Source organism: Lactuca virosa, chromosome 8, assembly GCF_052849685.1.
Source record: "Lactuca virosa cultivar CGN04683 chromosome 8, Lactuca_virosa_CGN04683_v6, whole genome shotgun sequence".
Classification (NCBI taxonomy): domain Eukaryota; kingdom Viridiplantae; phylum Streptophyta; class Magnoliopsida; order Asterales; family Asteraceae; genus Lactuca; species Lactuca virosa.
This window is the reverse complement of record NC_136433.1, coordinates 325,211,604-325,220,772: the sequence shown is the minus strand read 5'-3', so window position 1 is coordinate 325,220,772 and position 9,169 is coordinate 325,211,604.

Below are 9,169 nucleotides of genomic sequence, written 5' to 3'. Positions count from 1 at the left end.
GAAAACGCTAAATTGAAAAGTGCGGTTGTTGAGTACTGCGAAATGTTATAGCGGCGATATAGCACCGCTATAGCACACAATTGATAGCATAGGTTATTATTCAAAGATCTATGGATGTGGTTATGAAAAAAACTAGTTCAGTTATCCAAAAAACGTTTATGCAGTTTGTTGTATGTTATACGTTTATATAAACTATTATCATGTTGAAATAAATAAAGATGTTTGATGGTATGAATTACAGCCCATTAAAACTGTTTTGGCCGTAAAATGTCTAAATAGCACGAAAGTTGTTCATAAAATAATCAAATAGGACCTAAAACTTCAAGTTTTGGTCGGAAAACGTGAAGTCATTTTCTAGAGTTGTGAAATGATTTGTTCTTAAAATGATCCAAACTACTGCTTTGTATAAGTATGCATATACAAAATTACAAATAGTGATTGTAAGATAATATATTGTTTTGATTATTAAAAAAATAATTATGTAAGAATATATAGAGAATAGATAAATCTTAAGAGGGTTGGACCAAAACCTAAATCATTAACACCCCCTCCCCCCCATTTCCCCTACAGTTTGATAAGGAGAAAACGATTAAATTGAAAAAAAACATTAAAAATAGATCAAGATAGCAACAACGGCATCGGCAGTGACAGAGCTCGGCCGATGGTGGCTAAAAGTGGTTGCTCGTTGAATAAGAAAAGAGAAGAAGAGTTGGCTAGAGGCGGTTCCACTGTATAAGAAGAGAGGAGTGGCAACGATGACGATCATGGAGCCAATGATAGATGAGTAATAAGAAAGGTAACGAGAAAGAAAGAGGGTTCAAGTTGCGGCAAACAGAGCAAATTACGACGAGATCGACGACTATAATGTTTATAGAGAAAGAGATTATTGCAGATCAGAGGTTGCCCAATACATAAAGTGTCATTGGATGGAAACATCAGCAGCATTAGAAGAAGCTAACTCGAAAAGGGATACGTAGAAAAAGAGGCTAGCCAAGAAGAGGGTCATCGGAGGAGGAGACAGTTGTTGGGGATTATTAGCATCATGTACACATCATAAGGTAGTGGAAACAATTAACAAATTTACTTAAGTGCACATGCATCAAAGAATCTAGTTTTTACTAGTTATAGCAACATACTTTAAAAATCAACATAAAGAAGGAATTATTAACCGCAAGATTGTTCGTTTGTGATCTTGTGTGTGCAAACTCGTTGCAAGGATGAAAGATCTAACGTAGCACCCCTCTAATGGAATCATACCCACAATACCAAAAGCAAAAGGAAGAAACCTAAAACTAGGGTTTGTACAAAAATCATCAACCCACAGGAGAGAGATTGTTATTTCGTCCAAGGAGAGAGAGAGAGAGAGAGAGACACACACACACACAGAAAGAGGCAGAGTATGGATGAATTTTGTGAAGGGATAATCAGCTCTAGCATTTACCCCTAGCAGTCTATTTATAGGTTTGCAGATAGAATCCTAAAAGGATTCAAACTCTAGGGTTAATCCTTATCTGGTTCAAATCAGTCTTATCCCTATTCATGGACACATGAAACGATTCCTTTATACTCTCTAAAGGCTCCTGGCATATTCCAATTGATCCATTTGATTAATTACTATTCAAGCCTTTTAATTAATTAAAACATTTTAATTACTTGCCAAAATGATTTCTAATTAATTTATTAATTCCTTAATAAATTAACAACTTATTTACCTCTATTTCCTTATGCTATTTGGGTAATGAGGCGAACCCTAATGGACTATGATATTACTAGAAATATTATAAAAAAAATGACCTTGAACATGATGGGTTTTGATACATAAAAATTATTGTTTTTCTTAAAATCTACAACATATGCTTTAAAATAACTAGTTTATTTTTTAGACCACTTAAATAATGAAACCATCAAGGATCCGATTACATAGGTTATAATGATATTAAAACAACCATAGAGTTTTTTGGAATGACCATCTTTGGAGCCTTTGATCCTATTTGGATTTGGGGTGTTGAAGTAGATGGCAAGAACAAGAAGCTTGATCTTCTCTAAAAGTATCCACCAACAAAATTAAGGCACAATGAAATGATGGTTCCCTTTTGTATTTGAATTTCTTAATCCTTTAAGTACTTTACATAATTAAGTACTTAAGGAGAAGCAGTTCTACACCACCGAAACTTGCAACTAGCTTCAAGAGGGAGCCAATACGGAGATAGTAGTGATGATCTTAGTTTTATGGTCTTTTTTTAAGGGAAAAAGAGTGTACCAAATGTAAGCAATATTATTCCTTATATATTCACATGCAAGATCTAATTCTCATACTTCCATTTAATGTAAAGTAATGGTCTCTTACAAGTACGGTGTGTTTGTTGGATTAAGGTGTCTAAACCAGTAACTAAATTTGTATATTCTTGAAATTAGAAGCAAAGTCATTTTTGGGTTTCCCTCATAACTATAACTTTGTAAGAATGACATTTAGAGAAAGGTGATATATTTATTAGTTTATTATATGATTAATAAATTGTAATAAATGATTTCTTAATACATTATATGATTAATATATTAATTACAAATAGATAATTGGTTTGTTAATATATTATGTGATTAATAAATTAATATGAAATCATCTGTTAAATAATTGATTTGTTAATTTATATGATTAATAAATTAATGTGAAATTAATAGGAATTAATTAATTACTAATCAGAATTAATCTGAAATTAATTCGGGATTAATTGGAATTAATTAAAGGTCCAAGGGTTGATTTGTAATTGTTCATAACTGAGCAAGGAAAGGAAATTATAGAACTCATATAGGTGGCGAACGAAATTAGGAAGGACTCTAGGGATCTGGAATATTCCTAAAACTGATAAGGATACCATATTTGAATAGATAAAATAATATTATTTTATTATTCAAATCTAAGGGTTTTCTTGTGTCATCCACATTATATATAGGACCTCAAGACTTGGAATTTTCTTGCATACTCTTCCCACAATGATAAATTGGCCGAAAATCTCCTATTTCCTGTCTCCTATTGTCTTCTAGTTCTAACGTTTGGGTGTGAGCCATTAGAGGCACCATCATTTTAATACTAAGCTTTCCAAGACCTACACTACAAGGAGGTTGATGTGATTTGTTTACTATAACAAATCAAAAGGTACGTAACTCTATACTTGGAAATTTCGAATTACACTAGGGTTATGATAGGTTTAGTTGTTCATTTTATGTTGTTATCAAGGTGTATGACATAGATCTTTTATAGGATTCATGTACCCTATTAATTGTTAATTGTTTTCCGCATTGTACAATTTTGTTTTCTATAAAACCTAACAGTGGTATCAGAGCCCAGGCTTGTCAAACATTGATTGCACATGACTTGAATCGAACTAAACCTATTTTTTGTAAATCAGTGATCTCACGACGTGACCGTGTATCTGTCACGCCGTGAGAATGGCTTTTTCCTGATTTTCGGTAACTATCTTCCTAATCAGATTTATGGTGTTATTTTTGGTAATTATCCTGTATTAGTTATGTTTGATTTCGAATTTTTAATGCCTTGTGTGATAATTAATGAATACCTAAATATTATGAGATATCCTTATTTGATAATTTTTTAATTAGTTAAATTAAATTGAATTATCCCTTATGAATTTAATAATTAATTTAATTATAATGTAATTAAAGGATAATTATAAATTCATTATATGCTTAAATTGATTAACTAGTAGATAATTTAGATAATTAACATTTAAAGCTCGTATTTTGAAAAGATTTAAAATATGCCTTATACTATATATGATTAAAAGTCTAATATATTATACATATAAGACAATCAGTCAAATCATTAGTAAGCCTCATTCACAAACCTATACTCTAAAGAGGGAGGGGGTATAAGGATAAAGACCTATAAAATGACCGTTGAATAGGTGTCCACTCTCACCCATCGCTCCCTTTTATGGTGAAGGGTCCTTAGCCGAACGGGTTTGATATGACATAACCTCTAAAAGTATGATATTATAAAGTAACTAAACCTTTTATAAATCCCACTTTAGTTACTTTAGGAAAAATATGAAATTGTATGCTAATCCATGAAAACGCACATCGTTTCTTTATGAGTCGTTAGTGGAGCGTGTGTGGTTAACCAGCAAACTAATTTGGGACTATAAATGTGAAATAATAAAACAAATCATGTTTATGATTGTTGATGGAGAGTTTGTGGTTAACCGGGACATCAACGAGAGATTATAAATCGATCAAGGGTGTTTGAGTGGGTTTGCATGGTTATTCACATTTTAATTGTGATCCTTGGCATCCCAGTCATAATTGGTAAGAGCATAATCGAGATTAAACATGTCATTGATAAGATTCAATGAATCTCAAAGATCTAGGAGTTTCATGTGATTGAACTTAGTGAGATGACTCTATGTACCTAAAATAGATTCGAATTTGATTATGGCATCCCTCTTCACAGGTCGAATCGAAAATATGGATCCTAGCCTTAGTTTAAATTATGGGTTAATAATTAAGGATTAAAATCAAAAAAATTGAATTCTCTCTTCTCCCAAATTTCATATGCCAAATCAAGACAATGATGGTGTTCCTCGTTCTTCTGGAAATGTTTTTCCTTGTTCTTCTGAAGATGATCTTCCACATTCTGATAAAGGTAAAAAAAATTCTCTTCTCTGGGGAATCGTGGAACTGGACATCATGCTTCTTTAACTCTTCCACCTCCTCCTCCTGTGACTCTCCCAACGTCATGTTCTCTTCGAGTTGAAAGATATGAAAGTACTCAATCCCTATTGGCATGTAAACATGAAGATGAAAATTTTGTGTGTGTGCACGCTCAGAAAATGAAATTATACATTGACAAATTGGAAAGGATGGGTGTCATATTCCCAAAGGAGCATTGGTTCTTCTTTCTCTTCCAAAGTCATATAGTCAACTCATAGAGAACTTTTATATGAGGAATCCTGACGTGAACCTAATTGACTTGACCGAGATGTTGATAGTTGTTGAAGCAGAAATGCTTAAGTATACATCTGAAGCAGAATTGTTTAAAGGGTCTAATTCCAAGAGTTCCATGGGTGTTGATAATGGTAACATTGGTAATCCAGAAAATATTTCTCTTACCTATGAAAAGGGGTCTTCCAAGATCAAACTGTTTGATCATATGGTAAAGGGAAAGTTCAGTTATAGGATTATTCCATGTGCTAAATCCAAAGAGTCCATATGTTTCTATTGCCAATTGAAGGAATATTGGTTGCAAAGCTGCCCAAAATACATGAAGGATCTTAAAGACTGGGAAGTAAATTTGTGTGACTCTACTTCAGGTACATCCATTATCTAACTCCATAAGTTCCTATTCTTAGAATCTTAATACATGATGTTATGATCACATTTTGATGGCATTTCAGGATCTAAAAGAACGAAGGAAGCTTGAAAGAAGTAAGCTAAATCTGATCGTAGGAAATGGACTTTGGTCACATGGTTTGATGGTTAGAATTTGGAGCTGCTACTAAGGAGTTAGAATAATTTAATAGATTGCTATTACTTTTCGAATATGTTTAGAAATATAGTTTTGTATTTTATGCTTTGTAAGGACAAGTTACATTTTTTCAATAAAATCAAAGTTTTGGTTTACTTATTTGTCTTATCTTATTTCCTTGCAATGACATTAATGAAATTGTTGTTTATGTTTCTAATAATAACAATATTAATGGTGGATATTGATTATTCAAGAACGAACTTGTGGTACTATCATAATTGACCAAATGAAAAGAAATCTCATCACCATGTTTCAATTGGAGAGAAACTTGGAGTCTGACCGAGAGTGCCTACTTTCTAGCTACTCGGGAGAGCTCCTCGGCCAAGAAATTGGCCGATATATATGTGCGTGAGATTGTCGCTCGACATGGTGTTCCAATTTCCATTGTATCCGATCGAGAAGTTCGGTTCACTTCTCGATTTTGGTGGAAGTTCCACGAGGAGCTGGGTACGAGGTTACACTTTAGCAATGCTTATCATCCACAGACTGATGACTAGAGCGAGCAGACATTCAGACACTTGAGGATATGTTGAGGGCTTTTATTATAGATTTTGGTGGGAGTTAGGACTCCTACCTTGCTCTGGATGAGTTTTCTTACAACAACAACTATCACTCCAGTATCGGTGCATCACCATTTGAGCTTCTCTATGGGAAGAAATGTCATACCCAGTCTGTTGGGGAGAGGTTGGTCACAGGGTTATGGGAAAGACCGAGGTAGTTCTTCAAACGACAGAGATTATTCAGCAGATCAGACAGAGGTTGCAGACAACCCATAGTCGGCAGAAGAGTTATGCTGACAGATGTCGATCTGAGTTAGAGTTCCAGGTCGGCGATATGGTTTTGTTGAAGGCATCACCATGGAAAGGTTTAATACTCTTCAGGAAGAGGGGAAAGTTGGAGCCCTGATATATTGGTCCATTTGGAGTATTAGCCAGGGCATGCAGGGTAGCCTATCGGTTGGATTTGCTTGAGGTGCTAAGTTAGATTCACAACACCTTCCATATATCTTAGCTACAGAAGTGTGTGGCTGATGATTTAGCAGTTGTTCCTTTGGAAGATCGCCTGAATTATGTTGAGAGACCAATGGTGATTTTGGATAGGAAGACGAAGGCCTTGCGCAACAAGGTGGTTCCATTGGTCAAAGTTTGGTAGCAGCATCGGAAATGTTCCGAATGGACTTGGAAACCCGAGGCATATATGCGAGAGCACTAACCTGAGTTATTCACATCTCAAGACTTCGAGGACGAAGTCTGATTCAAGTGGGGGATAATTGTAACATTCATTATTCAGGTAAATTTTGAATTTTGACCCCAAAGTAGAATTTTCTTGCATTTTGGTCCCATGGCTCCCTTATATGTGGGACGAGTGATTTTCCTTGTACGTTGGGCATATGCTTATGTACGTAGGGCGTACGTGGCTGATATCTAACCCCTAATTTTAGGGTTTGAACCCTATTTAAGCATCATTATCTCATTGAGACCCCATCATTCATCAGCCTCCATCTCACAAACGCTCTTGGCAAACCTTAATCCTTTGTGTGGACCTTTTTGAGATTAAGAGTGCATTTTTTATGTTATTGAAGGAAGAAGAAGGAAGGGAAATCATCTTGGAAGCTCAAGGCATCTTGGATCCAGAAGTATCTGACCCTTAAGCATCCTTTGGAGGTATAAAGTTCGGATCTTGATGCATGCTTACTTTGGATCATATTAATAATAAATTTTCTATATGTGTCAACTTGATAAATGTGTGACCCTATATGTTTATATGTTATTAGTAATATCATTCAATGAATATTCTTGATAATATAGATCCAACAATCTCCTAGTTGCACAAGATTCATTCTGGATTGATATAGACAGCAGATGGCATCTACTAATGGGCTATTGCCCCTAACTGATTAGTTTTGATAACTAAAAATGATCTTTTTTATAAAACAATTTTAAGAACGAAAAACATAAGACTTTAAAAATAACTAGTTTATTGTTAGTTCATTTTAACAAAATCACCAAGAGGATCCAAATACATGAACTAGAAAGATAATAACAACCATAGGAAGTTGATGAAGATAACAAAAAATCAAGAAAGAGTTTTTCTACAATGTATCCACCATCAAGAGTAAGACACTTGGAATACTAATTCTCATCTTCTATGAAGTACTTCTTCAGCCTTTAAGCTCTTATCACAAATAAGCATTAATGGAGAAGTACTTATAAGAATCAAATCTTCATTACACTTCAAAAGAGAAGAAGAGGAAGGAAGAGTATGCATGTTATGATTTTAAGAAGGAAGAAGAAGAGAGTAAAATACTAGGATCAAAATGAAAGCCCCGTGAATTCTTTTATAGTCCCATACAAGTCAAAAGCTACCCCATTTAATAATGTAAAGTAATGACTACACTTTAGAGGCATAGGGAACAAAGGAGGGAAGTTGAGAAGTAACCTCCCATGCCTTATACAACTTTCATCCATGGAGGGACAAGGAGACAAAATTTAATTACTAGTTAAAACGACTAGATAAAGGTAACTAGTTAGTTAGTCTTAAGTTAACCAAAGTGTCCAAAAACTTTTTACATGACTTCTTAAATAATACCATATGATTTAATAACTAGTTATACTCTCTTTAATTATTATTTTCAAAAAGCAATAATTATTCTCCAATTAAATAAAAGAGTTTATTTTGTTTATTAATAATCATATTAATAATAAATAATCAAAATGTGCCAACTTGATAATGGTGTGACCCTATAGGATCATATGTTATTAGCAATATCATTCAATAAGGATTCTTGAGCATATCGATCCAACAATCTCCCACTTACACAAGATTCATTACAGATTGACGTCGACAGTAGTTGGCATCTAGCAACGGGTTATTGCCCCTAACAAGACATAAAGGGTGTCATCTCAGCAAAGTCAATTCTAGGAGCTCAAAACTATAATTGTTACCAAAGGTGTGGTATCAATTATTCCTTTGTCTCAGACATCATGTTAAACATGAGATATGGATCACGATCAATATCATGTGGTGTTCAACTTTTAGTAAGGCCTTAGTTGTCTAACTCTCAATGAATAAGAGGAAAAAATCTCATCTTGACTACATACGCCCATTATGTAGTACATGTTATACCAAAAATGGTCTTTATAACTATCGTTTACGGAAGAACATTAAACCATGTAAAAGAACAACAATTCCTACAGTTAAATCCCAAATATGTATCTCAGGTCGAAGAATACAAAGATACTTCCTTAATCAAACATCACTCATGACTACAATCCATACAAAGATACTTCTTTAACCAAACAATACAAATATACTTCCAAATCAAGTACCTATGAAGTTGTTTGGAGCTCTTTCCATTTTCATCTCCATGAAAATCAACCAATTCATTCATATTATTCTTACCTCATAGATGCTCCCACAACTTTGAACGACTATGGACATTTAAAATAACCAAGTTATTTAAGTATTAAACATGCTAATATAAAACACAACAATTATTTAATGAAAAGAATATATCCAATATACTAACTCATTACAATATATGTTGTTTGTTTTTTTCCAATATCCAAATACTAAATTTCAATCAAATAAATCCTCTTAGGAGAATAAGGTTCTACAGCACCAACA